The following is a 14,433-nucleotide window of genomic DNA, read 5'->3' as shown; positions in this document are numbered from 1 at the left end:
ATATGACATATCTTATTTAGTAGAGAAGAAGAAAAAATATTTCAGTATATACTGGATGAACTTAAAAATATGTATAAATGTATAAGGACTGTCAGTCAGACTCATGAATGACCAATGTCAGTGGATAATTGTTTGTGAACATGGATCCAAAAAAGTTCAGTTATGGTCAGAGAAAGGATTTAGATATTTGATCACCTGTGATATAAGTTAGATTGATTTTGATATCAAGTAGTTAGTTCTTTGCTCTATTGAAAAGTCTTTAATTTGTCCTTTGGAGATTGTATATACATTAGAGGGTATATGGCAATCTTCCATCTTTTCCAGGTGTGGTATGGGTATATACAGTAATGGGAGGTATGACACTAACAGGATGTAACCACATGTGTCACAAAAGTACCTACCACACCTGGTCTTCTCCAGCGGTCACCCATCTGAGTACTGGCCTGGCCCTATAATACTTAGCTTCCGAGATCAGACAAGATTGGGTGCTTAGACCTGGGTATGGCTGTAGATATTAATTAGGACACAAGTGTCAACCAAGCTATATCCATTGTTGGTATCATAAGAAAGGAGCTATCTCATAGCTATCATTAAAACCTCGGGGAGCCATGGTATCTAATTCGAAAATCCATTACATCTCGCATCTTGATAGTTTATTCGCTAAGTCCCCTCCTCTCTCTCCCAAATCCACATGTTCAATTGCTTTGAAGGTTAAGTCCTCTGGATTAGAGTTATGGTGTAGGCTAAAATATCTGGGGACTGTGTGTCCTTCTATCTTGTTTTTAATATTTCGTACGTGTTCTTGTATCCGCAGTTTAAGAGTTCTTTTGGTTTTACCCACATACTTCAGCCCGCAAGTGCATTCCAATAGGTAGATAACAGATGTGGAATTGCAATTCATATGGTGTTTAATTTTGTATTCTTTACTATAATCAGCATTCATGAACGTTCTTCTTTGTCGATGCACAAATATACATATAAATACATATATACTAGGGATGTTCGGGTTCGGATTTCTGAAATCCGAATCCCCCCCGAGCCCCCCCATTCCGAGTCATATCCGAGTCAGGCTCGACTTTTCCTGCCTGATTCGGAACTGAAATCGAGGCAAAACGTCATCATCCCGCCTTCCGGATCTCGCGGGTTTTGGATTCTATAAATGGTCCCTGCTTCGGTGCCATTTCCCTCTCCGGCTGTGGACAGTTAAGAGGGAGGGTGGGAGCTAGGGCTGGCTGTGTTGTGCTGCTGTTGTCCATAGGGGATGTGACTACTCAGTCCATAGGGGCTGGCTGGGCTGTGTTGTGCTGCTGCTGTCCATAGGGGCTGGCTGGGCTGTGTTGTGCTGCTGTCATAGGGGTTGGCTGGGCTGTGTTGTGCAGTCAGTTGTCCATAGGGGCTGTGTCCACTCCAAAGTCTATAGGGGCTGGCTGTTGTGCAGTGTCCCATAAAGGCTGTAGTCCTAGAGGGGTGCTGTAGTGTTGTCCAGGGGGTGATCTGTGCATCAGGGGTGCTCCCTCAAAGTGCACTCTAAAAAAATTTTTTTTTTCTGTGTTTATGAATTGTGTGCGCAGTAGCCGCACGTGCATCAACAAAGTAACGCCAAGCATGTGCCTGTGTCATAAGTAAAGGGCTGGCTGCCTTGACCATTAAAGGGTGCTGTAACCCCCAAAGTGCACTCCAAACAAAATAAAAAATTATTTTCTGTGATTGTGAATTGCGTGCACTTTCCCCGCATGTGCACCAACAAACTAGCGCCAAGCGTGCGCCTGTGTCATAAACAAAAGGGCCGGCTGGCTCATCTGTTAAAGGGTAGTGTAACCCCCAAAGTGCACTCCAAACAAAATAAAAAAATATTTTCTGTGTTTGCGAATTGTGTGCACTGTGGCAGCACGTGCATCAACACAGCAGTAGCGCCAAGCGTGCGCCTGTGTCATAAGTCAAGGGCCAGTTTGGACATCTGGTCCAGACTGAAGGACGTGCCAACAATGTCAATTTATGACATGTCTACTGTCACTGCATATGATACTGTCACCACTGACAGAATGGTGGAGGAATTATTTTCTGTGTTTGTGAATTGTGTGAACTGTGGCTGCACATGCATCAACAAAGGAGCAGCGCCAAGCGTGCACCTGTGTCATAAGTAAAGGGCCGGATGGCTTGTCCGTTAAAGGGTGCTGTAATCCCCAAAGTGCACTCCCAAAAAAATATAAAATTCTTTTTTTTCTGTGTTTGTGTGCGAAATGTATGCGCAGTAGCCGCACCTACATCCTCAAAGCAGCAGCAACAAGTGTGCATCTGTCTGTTAAAGGGTGGTGTAACCCTCAAAGAGCGCTCCAAAAAAAAAAAAAATCTTTTTTTTCTGTCTTTGTGAATTGTGTGGGCTGTAGCCGCACCTGCATCCTCAAAGTAGCAGCGACAAGCGTGCGTCTGTCTGTTAAAGGGTGGTGTAACCCCCAAAGTGCACTCCAAAAAAAATAAAACATTTTCTTCTGTGTTTGTGAATTGTCTGCACTGTACGTGCATCAACAAAGGAGCAGCGCCAAGCGAGCGCCTGTGTCCCATAAGTCTGTTAAAGGGTGGTGTAACCCCCAAAGTGCACTCCACAAAAAATAAACAATTGTTTTTTTTTCTGTGTTTGTGTGCAAAATGTATGCGCAGTAGCATCAACACAGCAGCAGCGCCAAGCGTGCACCTGTGTCATAAGTCAAGGGCTGGTTTGGACATCTGGTCTGGACAGAAGGACATGCCAACAATTTCTGACATGTCTACTGTCACTGCATATGATACTGTCACCATTGACAGAATGGTGGAGGATTACATCGGTGACAGCATCCAAGTAGGCATGTCAGACAGTCCGTACCTGTACTGGTGGGAAAATGAGGCAATTTGGAGACCCCTGTACAAACTGGCTCTATTTTACCTGAGTTGCCCCCCCTCCAGTGTGTACTCCAAAAGAGTGTTTAGTGCAGCCGGGAACCTTGTCAGCGAAAGGCGTAGGAGGTTGCTTCCACAAAATGTGGAGAAGATGATGTTCATAAAAATGAATTATCAACTCTTCCAGGGAGACCAGCCTCCAGAACATACAGAGGGACCTGTGGTGGTGGATTCCAGCGCGGACAAATTAATACTCTGTGAGGATGAGGATGTACACAACACTGAAGAGGGTGAGGAATTGGTGGATGAGGAGGATGAGGATGACATCTTGCCTCCATAGAGCCAGTTTGTGCAGGGACAGATTAATTGCCAGCTTGTTTTGTGGGGGCTCAAACGAACCAATCATTTCAGCCACAGTCGTGTGGCAGACCCTGGCGCTGATATGATTGGTTTGTTAAAGTGTGCATGTCCTGTTTATACAACATAAGGGTGGGTGGGAGGACCCAAGGACAATTCCATCTTGCACCTCTTTTTTTCAAACTGCCATCCTGTCTGCCACTACAGTGTCACTCCTAGATGGGCCACGTGTTTGTGCCGCCCACTCGTGTCGCTTAGTATAGTCATCCAGCTACCTCGATGCAACCTTTTGGACATAAAAACACTATTGTAAGGTGTGAGGTGTTCAGAATATACTGGAAATTTGTGGAAATTAAGGTTATTGAGGTTAATAATAGCATAGGAGCAGAAAAACCCACAAATTCTGTGATTTTAGCTGTTTTTATGCTTTTTTTCAAAAAAATACAGATCCAAAACACAAAACCCAGAACCCAAAACACGGAAGGGTGGTTTTGGCAAAACCAATCCAGATCCAAAACACGAAAAAAAGATCCAGATCCAAAACCAAACCACAAAACATGAAAAGTGGCCGGTGCACCTAATATATGCATATATATATATATATATATATATATATATATATATATGAGTGTATGTGTATATATATATATATATATATATTTGCCCCCAGTCAGTGTCTGCCCCTCTCCTATGCTAGCACCTTGATGCACATTGCAGCTAATTCTGCTGTTGACAATGTAGCCTCATCAATGTAGTCTCTGATGCTGGACGACTTGGGACTGGCAGCTGTTATGGAGGCACTCGTGAGTTGTCACTCGTGTCTCTGCTCCGCAAAGGCCCGTGAGAGAAGTGGTCACGGCTGGGCATGCGCGGCATGCCCTACCGCAGCCATCTTGTTCTCTCCTTCTGTAGCCTAGCCAGAATGAGCTTCTGTGCAGAAGCTCATTCTGACCTGGCTCGCTGCGCTGCCCGATCGGAGCTGAGCTCTGATAGCGGCAGGGGAGGGGCAGTGCCATCGGTGCAGGGAGTGGGTGGATAAGCATCACAGGAAAGGGGGGCAGAGGCAGGCAGGGAGGCAGGATAGCTGCAGAGCCCTGAATGCCCCCTAGGCATTCTAGTCACCCCTAGGCATTTGCTATAATGTCTATGCCTAGGGCCGGCTCTTTGACTAATTACAGTACTTTGACTACTCATGCGGATTGTGAATTACAGTATGTTGAATAACTGATAATCTAAAATAAATTTTCTGTCTCATTATTTTAAAGAAGACTTTTTGTCTATAAAAATATATACGACTATTATTATTAACAGCTACTTATATAACGCCAGCATATTCTGTTGCTCTTTGAGGAGAAGAGGATTAGCTGACAGCGAGAGGAGGATAGCTGAAGTTGTGCCCCTTTAGAGCTAATAAAGGGGCAGAGAGCTGGAATTAAGCCTCTACAGCACAAACAAAATATACAGAGATTACCTGACAGGGAGAGAGCAGGTACGCTGAGGAGAGACAGCACTTTGGCCCTCATTCAGAGTCGATCAGAAGAAGCAATCACTCACTCTGAATGAGGGCGGGCACTTCTTGTTTTGAAGTGCTGCCTCCAGGTCGCAAGCTAAGGTGTGGGTTACCACCCACAGCTTAGCTTGCGATCAGGCCAATGGTCGCAATGGTCATCACCATCGCGACCATCGGGGCTTACGACCAGACCCTAAGGTTGAGTCTGGGCACTCGTAAGCCCCAGGGAACTTCCTGCTCTGTTTGAGCAGAAAGTTTCCCACTGACATCATCAATGATGTCAGTGGGGCCGCCCCCAAATGGCAAGCGTTCCATCTGGAACGCCTCTGTTTGGCCGGGCACGCCCCCGGCCCATGCAGCAAATGGGGCGAGCTGTCACTCAACATCGACAGCTCGCCCCATCTGCTACGAGACCCCTAGCAATGGAGCGCCTGTCGCTAGCCGGGTCTCGTGCATGTGCGTGGCGGAGCCGGCTCCGTCGTGCACATGCTCTGTGGGGACCGGGTCTGAATGAGACCCATTATCCTATAAGTGAGGAAGGTATAGTTTCAGTCTAGCAGACATCCTACCCACACCTCATAGGGCAGAGAGGTGTCTGATAACAGCCAAAGGACAGATCTGCAAGGGGGCTGGTCTACAGGAGCTGATCAGGAACAATGTACTGAGCAGAGCCAGCTTCCTGACTGAGATCTAAAACATGTGTACGTTCATATGGAAGCACACCTCAGCACACCTCAGAACCCAGAGTCCCTATTAGCTAAACACCTATATACATATACTTGTAATGTAATTGTCATTGATAGTGTTCAAAATTAAACTAAAGGAGTTAAGTGAGTGGATTTTGATGTAATGTGTTGTTTCTTAAACTGTTAGAATTTACCAAGTAGCCATAAATATATATAGTTGAAAATAGCATAACATATTCTTTGTAATCTATAAGGGAAGTTGCATTGACTGAAATGTAATATATAAATTTATGTCTTTAGGGATAAACTAACGTACCTTTATTACAGTGAAGAATAACTGTAATTGCTGCTGTATCATGCATAATAAAACTTGTTTCTGTGACCACTATTAATCCGATTTCTGGTATTTTATTTGTGTAATACAAAAAATAGGAAACTGAGGGTAATTTGTTTTCCACAAATAAGACCTACAGTATGGGTTTTCCCAAGCAAGCCTCTTAGTGGAAGGTATACAAGAGTTGCAGTTTGGGTTTAGGCACTCGCTACTGGAGGACCATAGAAATCACCTGCTATCAGGTAACCCACTTCTAAGATAGAACAAAATAAACAGGGCTACACTTGTCTGAAGAGTTGAGTTTTCAGGGATTGCTTGAAGGTTTGGAGACTAGACGAAAGTCTCATTGTGCGTGGGAGGGCATTCCACAGAGTGGATGCAGCCTGAAAAAAGTCCTGTAATCGTAAATGAGTGCAGGTAATGCATGTGGATGATAGATGAAGAGCCGAGAGGTTGTGTTGAGAGATATTTTTAGATAAGCAAAGAGATATATGTTGGTGTAGTTTGATTAATAGCCTTATGTGAAAGTATTTTATATTGAACTCTGTAGAATAGAGGTAACCAGTATAGGGACTGACAGGGTGGAGCAGCAGACAATGAACATGTAGCGAGAAAAATCAGCCTCGCATCTGCATTCAAAATGGATTGTAATGGTAAGAGTCTGTATTTTCTGAAGATTAGTAAGGAGACTTTTGCAATAATCAATGTGGGAGATAATGTGTTTATAAATGAGAGTTTTTGCAGTGTCTTATGTAAGATATGGTAATATTCTGGATATGTTTTTAGATGTATAGCATGATTTTGAAACAGATTGAATGTGGGGAACAACAGACAGTTCAGAGTCAAGGATGACACCTAGGCAGTGAACTTGTGGTGTATGGTTGATTGTCAAATTATCAGCAGTTATAGAGATATCAGCTTGGTAATTACTATTGGCCTGTGGACATATTATTAATATTAAGTGTTTTGGAAAGAGTTTTGAGGTGGCGAGATGACATCCTACTGTAGACGAAATTGCAGAAAGACATTCAGTAACGCGGACCAATACAGATGGTAACAAATCTGAGGTGGATAGGTTGATTTGAGTGTTATTCGCATATAGGTGATAATGAAATCCAAAAGAGATGATAAGTTTGTACAGAGATGTGATATAGGGGTCTATTTACTAAGCAGTGTTAGGAGACAGAGTGAAAAGTCATAAGAAAGTGATAAGGCGCCAGCCACTCAGTCCCCAACTGTCATCTCACAGGCTGTGTCTAAAAAATGACAGTTGGGAACTGATTGGCAGGCACATTATCCCTTTCTTATGACTTTTCACTCTGTCTCCTAACACTGCTTAGTAAATAGACCCCACAGACTGCTAAAAGCAGAGGGCTTTCGACTGAGCCTTGCAGTTCTCCAACTGATAGAGGTAGAGAAGGTGGTAGATTCAGAGAAACAAACACTGAAAGAGTAATTAGATAAGTAGGATGAGAACCAGGATAGGGCAGTGTCCTGAAGACCTAGGGAGTGTAGCCTTTGCATGAGTGAGTGAGTCTCATGTGTGTGTGTTTATGTATATGTATGCATCTATATATGTATATAGTATATATATATATATATATATATATATATTCCATAAAAGCAGGTGGCACTCAGAGTCTTATAATCCATAAACCCTCACCAGGGGGATTTATTCAGAGCAAAATACAAGTCAACGTTTCAGGGCTGACACCCCTTCCTCAGGACATCATAGTGCAAACAGTGCAATAATACAAACTTAAATAAGCTTAGTGTATCCAAAACTTACCCCCATCCCTCATTCTCAGGCCATGCCAGCCTGTCAGTGGTCCCAATTCCGCACTTCCGGTTTCGGCATCTCCGTGAAACTGGAAGTGATGTCATCTGGGGTGTCAGTGCTGCCATGGTAACATGTAAACACTACCACAGAAGCATCTCATGTGTTCTTAAAACCTCACACATAGTGAATGCTGACATTGTGACAAATATATCAAGAAATAGCAATATAAAACATGTGTACAAAGCTGGCATAAGTGCATCCATGATAAAAGACTTATCCACTTAAAAGAAATATACTGTGTATACATAAACTCCAGGGGACGCGGCGCTCGAGAGCATAAACACAATGTTTAATCGTACTTCATACAGGAAACGATGATTTCAGTGCCGCCGGTTGTAGAGGCACTGAAACGTTGTTACCTGTATGGAGTACAATTGTGTTTATGTTCTCGAGTGTGGTGTCCCCTGGCGTTTTACATTTTACTGCTACGAGGGCACCGGGACCAGGTATCTGGATATTGGGAGAGCCGGACCTATTGCAGTTTATATATATATATATATATATATATATATATATATACATACAAAAGACACTTAGCTGCATCCATAGGAACAGTCAAGATAGACCAGCACACCAGCCTTATAGCAAAAATTAATCCATTTATTTTAAAGTAGAAAAAAAGCCATCAAGCTGCATCTCAAAATATTCAGTGGTTTATCGATACTTATCAAAGTAGTGCAGTCTCAAGCATAATGATAGCTCCCAGCCCCGACAGCTGTTTTGGTGTTACCACCTTCATCAAGGGTCAGCCACACTGAATGTGTCAGCAGAGGCCGTATAAATACCAAATTACCTAATGGTGAAAACAATCACCTGTGTGCGCACCTGAAATATGACATCACCCGGGTTCTATAAGATTTACATTCTCCTGCAGTACACTCAGCATTTCGTTTTTGGATGTCCTGGTATCAACTGAGACAGGTACATTCACTACAGCAATTTTTAAGAAGCCAACTGATAAAAACCCACTTTTATTGGCTAGTAGTTTTCATCCTCAACCCTTAAAAAAGGGATTACCGTACTCCCAACTATTGAGTGTAGTGAGAACTACCTCTAATATTGAACAAGTCCGAGAGGCCTTACAGTCGATGGGTCAAAATTTTATCGACAGAGGATATGACACCAAAGAGGTGCAGGAAGCCATCCAAAAATGTCTCAAATTGAAAAGAGAGGATCTGCTAAACCCTGATATCAAAAGGGACAAATCTGAAAGGATGATAATTTCCAGTACATATTCCATTACATCAACATTGATGAGAAAGGTGATCTTAAAATACTGGCATATCTTACGCACTGATCCCATAGTGGGTCCATATTGCCAACAAAATCCGTTATTTTGCTACAAACGTAGTCCAAATTTGAAAGAATGGATTACTTTTTCAGATGTAAGTCCAAGGGTCAGCATTCATACTAATTGGCTTACACTTAAGACTGGAGCTTTCAAATGCGGTGGATGTATTAACTGCCGACTTTTACTAACGGGGGAATACTTCTGTCATCCCATTACTGGCGTACGCTACCGGCTTCGACATCGTATGACATGTGAGTCAAAATATGTGGTATATCTAATTCTATGTCCATGCAAAAAACTATATGTGGGCAAGACCATACGAATGGTCAAGGAGCACATTGCGCTCCATCGATCCTCAATTAAAAAAGCTGCCACCTTGATTGACACCAGTACACCACCTGTAGCGAGGCATTTCATTGGTCATGGCCATAGCATGAAGGACTTTGTTTTTATGCCAATACACCACATTCCGCCACTGAGAAGAGGTGGTGATAGGCATAGACTGCTTTTGCAACGGGAGTTTGAGTGGATATAATGACTGGACTCGATGTCTCCTTTGGGACTTAATGAGGAATTCACTTTTTCATCTTTTTTATGATGCATTATGAGGAACTGCAGGGGTTAACCATAATTGTAAAACTGAAATGTTGGCTATGCATTTATTTCGTTCTTGCATTACTCTTTTTTTAAATGATCTGTTCTCTAAATGATGTGTGCACCATATTTTGATTAATACTGTTAGTGATATATTATTTGAATCTAACTAATATAAACATTCAGTATAAATATGCAATATGGCTAATCTATTATGAGCTGATAGTGGTCTGGCTAATTTGCCTTTATTAGTAATTATTATTTTTTTGTGATACTTTTTTTATATCTTTCTATTTTTTTACATATTTCAGGATAATATTTATATGGATAATCCTTTATATTGGATATCAATATTTGAATATTATGTGTTTGGCATTATGTATTTCACTGTGGGTTTTGTTTGGTTTTTTATAAGGTTGCTATTGGTGCAAAGATTATTTTTTATATATATTGTAATGTTTTATGATCTCGGGTGTTGTTGCCCTTGATGTTCTGTGTCTCAGTGAGGCTGTCATTTGTTGATTGCCTCCTGTTGTCATGGTGATATGGGCTTAGTACACCACGGGATGTTTCTTACTCTGTTATAGTCTGTTAGTGGCTATGACATCATTTCCGGTCAGACGGAACTCTGCAGTTATGTCTGGTGTTGCTGGGGAAGCTTCTTGAGTTCCGTCGTGTCCGTGACGTCAGATACAGCCAAGCGGAACTACGTTGCTGACCACGGAGTGGTGGGGAAGCGACGTGTGTTCCGCTGTCCGGAGTTAGACTTCCGGTCCTGCCGGGTGATGTCATATTTCAGGTGCGCACACAGGTGATTGTTTTCACCATTAGGTAGTTTGGTATTTATACGGCCTCTGCTGACACATTCAGTGTGGCTGACCCTTGATGAAGGTGGTAACACCGAAACAGCTGTCAGGGCTGGGAGCTATCACTATGCTTGAGACTGCACTACTTTGATAAGTATCGATATACCACTGAATATTTTGACATGCAGCATGATGGCTTTTTTTCTACTTTAAAATAAATGGATTAATTTTTGCTATAAGGCTGGTGTGTTGGTCTATCTTGACTGTTCCTATGGATGCAGCTAAGTGTTTTTTGTATTAAGACTTATTGACCCTGCACCCAATCACTGATTATTTGTGTGCGATTTTCCTATGAACTGCTATATATATATATATATATATATATATATATATATATATACAGTCAGGTCCATAAATATTGGGACATTGACAGAATTTTCAGATTTTGGCCTCTATTCACCACCACAATGGTTTTGAAATGAAACAAACAAGATGTGCTTTAACTGCAGACTTTGAGATTTAATTTGAGGGTAATTACATCCAAATTGGGTGAACGGTGTAGGAATTACAATGGTTTCTATAAAACTCTTTGGTTGCTTTTGCAGTATGCTTCGGGTCATTGTCCATCTGCACTGTGAAGCACTGTCCAATGAGTTCTGAAGCATTTGACTGAATATGAGCATATAATATTGCCCGAAACACTTCAGAATTCATTCTGCTGCTTTTGTCAGCAGTCACATCATCAATAAATACAAGGGAACCAGTTCCCTTATGTATATATGTGGGGCACCCCACCAACACCCTGTGTTCCTACCCATGCTGATGTGCCTCTATGAAAATGTAAAATATTATTGTGACTCCTGCCATTGTCTAATATAGGGCATGATTTCACTGGTTTCATTAAGGTTCAGGGACTATTTGCACTGCCTCCTCAGTGGTGGTGGACGTTAGGGGACCAGTGAGTACTGTAGCAGGCTCAAGGATTTGACCTAGAAAAAATGGCAGTTGGTGTGTGCAGTTGTTGAGGTTGCTGGACAGGAGAAGGGGCTGCGCTGCCTTGATGCTTACCTGAGTGCTGCAGCCATACTTCGGGACGAGCAGCGGAGGTCTCTGAGGCGGGGAACATCCAATGGGACTAAGCAGTGTCATCCGGGGAGGTTCTGAGAACAATCAGCATAAGAGAGGTGTGTCGGATGACCCCCAAGGGAGTGCCTCAGCTTAGCTACAGAAATATAGAGACTGAGCTTGTAAAGGAGCCGGAGGTAAGAAAGCTGCTGCAACCTCCCAAATAGACACTCAGTGACATTGGCGCTTATTAACTGGAGGCCTACAGTTGTCCACCATTACATATGCACAGCAGTCCCTTCAGAGATCAGCGTGGGGTTTATAGACTGCATCATAATAGTAAGAGTAACCCCCTGAATCCGCATATTGGAGATTAGGTACAACAGTTACCAGCAGTGTTAGGGGGACACTTCAGTGCCAGCACCTGTAATACTATGAGTATGAACTAAGGTTGCTAAGCAGAGAAGGAACTGACTGTAATACCAACACCATCGCAGCAGGATAATATACAGAGGATTACAGTATTGCATTAAATACAGACAAGTACTGTAGCTGGAGCAGTTTAAGAACTGTTCTTCATATCCCGGGCAACGAAGGGTGCACCCTATTAACTATTTCAGCGCTGAACTAGCAGTATATGAGACCTGTAAAGTGCAGTAGTGTGAGGAAAACATTTTCCTAAAAATGTGTAAAGAAAAGTAACACAACTTTGCAATTGTATCCTTGATGTAAACTTGTCCGTTTATCATTCTCACGTGAGGTTTTTGTATATATTTTAGAGATGTTAGGGGAATTGCAAAATTAGTCATTTGTTAATTGCCACTAGAGCATACTTACCCATTTATAGTTTGCAGGTTCGAAGTTCAGAGTTCGCTAGTGATCTGCAGGTTCTTGAAAAATAAAATAAACATAAGAAAGGATTCACTATTGCCATCTTTATTGTTATACTATGTTGTCTGATTACATTATGAATAAACTCATAGTATAGGGTATCACAAATTGGCGTCCGCGAACAGGATACGACCAGAAAATGTCAGCACCTCAGCCTCTTGCATCGACCACGGGCCGGAGACGATTACCTCCCTCTCCAGGACAGAGAGCTTCACCATCAACAAATGCCTCACCCAGCAGTGGTATGGTACATATGACACAGACATCACCCATTACGATGCCATACTATTTTGGGGCTCCATGGTTACCCATGTATTCAGGGGAGATATGCACACAGGGTGCAAGCACTATTAAAGAATTTAAGGACAAAATGCGATCAATGTTCAAATTATATCCACTGAATGATGAACAAAGAGTGGAAATAGTCATTGGACAGTTGAAAGGAGCTGCTTTGCGAGAGGTGAAAGCGTGGGCAGATGATGAAAGAAAAACAGTGGAGGATATTTTCAAAAAGTTAGAAAGTATATTTGACTCAAGGACAGTCTCTGAACTTAGAAGACATTTGTATGCTAGGAAACAGCAACCTCAAGAGTCACTGAGAGAATTTGCTCTGGGCCTACAGGAAGCTATGAGGGACATCCAAGCACGAGAATCGAGGGAAGTAGAACGTGTCGACGAGACTCTAATTAATTTATTTATCGAAGGGGCGCGAGGAGAAGCCATACGGACCCATCTCAGGATGTGGAGACATCAGAATCCTATATGCCCATTCTCCAAGTTCAAGGAAGCAGTATTAGATATTCTTGGGCTCAATCAGAATGCTGATCTTGAATTTGACTCATCTACAGAACAGTGGGAAGTTGGATATTCTAGAGAAGCCAAACCATATATGACGCCAGACACTACGTCGCCTAAGGAAATAGTCACCCAACAAGTACAGTCTGGTCAAGATCTGATCGGAATTTTTACTAGTGCTGTCACTGAAATCATGAAGGAGATAAAAGTGATTCGGCAAGAGCAGGCTGGAGCAAAATGCAGAGACTGGCACCAAGAGCATGGGGGAAGGAACCAGTCTTACTGGGACAGTCCTCGAGAGACAGGTCGATGTCCAACAGACCAATTTGATACACAAGGGAGGCCTATCTGCAGAAAGTGCTTTCAAAGTGGCCACATTGAACGCTATTGCATCCAGAGACAGCCTGAGGACCAGCCCTCAGGAGAGACAAAAAGAATAGTTCCAAAAATGGAAGAAGGGCAACCCAGAGATGCGAGTCTGAGCCCAATAGTACAGAACAAAATAAAATTTATGAGCACGCCGACTGCAGGGAATGTTACATCAGCTATCGCAAAAAGGATTTCAGGAAAGGTTGTATGGTTCCACATGCAACGAGGCTATGGATTCATAAATCGAGATGACACCAAGAGCGATATTTTTGTACATTACTCGGCCATCCTAAAGAACAACCCAAGCAAATATCTTCGAAGTCTGGGAGATGGGGAGTTGGTAGAGTTTTACGTGGTTGAAGGAGAGAAAGGTGCAAAGGCCACTAATGTAACTGATCCTGGTGGAGTTCCAGTCCAAGGCAGCAAATATGCATCAAGCCACAACCGTTATTGGCATTATCCGCATCGTAGAGGTCCTCCACATAACTATCGACACAGTGAAGGTAAAAAGAATCTAGAAGAAGTAGAAAGAGTGTCAGAAGAAAAGAGGGTTAATCAACAACGGCCTTACTGGAGGAGTCGCTACCCATCCTACTGGCTAAAGAGACCATACGGACACAAACAATATCCCGATCTCCCAGAGCGTGGTGAAAGGCTGGATGGAGTGTTTGGTAAAGATGTAGGAACGCAAAATATACAGGTGTGCCAGTACCAGCAAGAAATAGTCCGGCCAACATCTCCTCAAGAATCACAAGCAAAGAGTCGACAAAGAGTGTATGACAGCGCTTCTTATATGCTCCTCTGCAATCAACCAGAGTTGAGTACAGCTGTACATAAAGAAGACACAAAGAAAGCTCCGGACTCACCCTTAGCAGAGAGGTTGGGGTCCCCTGAACAGAATTGCCTGGATTCTGTTATGGAAATATCGAAATCTGTTGTTCTGGAGGAGCCATGTCTTGTATTCAAAGAGCCCTTACTGTCTATGCCATCAGAGTATAAATTCCCAGTCCATGAGTATACT

General features: G+C 42.7%; 1 pseudogene; it reads right to left on the bottom strand.

The window, feature by feature from the left end:
* Positions 1–394: 394 nt before the first annotated feature.
* LOC148524192 (5S ribosomal RNA) lies at positions 395–513 on the bottom strand (annotated as a pseudogene).
* Between the last annotated feature and the right edge of the window lie 13,920 nt (positions 514–14,433).

Source organism: Taudactylus pleione, unplaced genomic scaffold (assembly GCF_031769625.1).
Source record: "Taudactylus pleione unplaced genomic scaffold, aTauple2 ptg000120l, whole genome shotgun sequence".
Taxonomy (NCBI): Eukaryota; Metazoa; Chordata; class Amphibia; order Anura; family Myobatrachidae; genus Taudactylus; species Taudactylus pleione.
The sequence above is the reverse complement of the archived record's forward strand: the minus strand, read 5'-3'. Positions and strand labels throughout refer to the sequence as shown.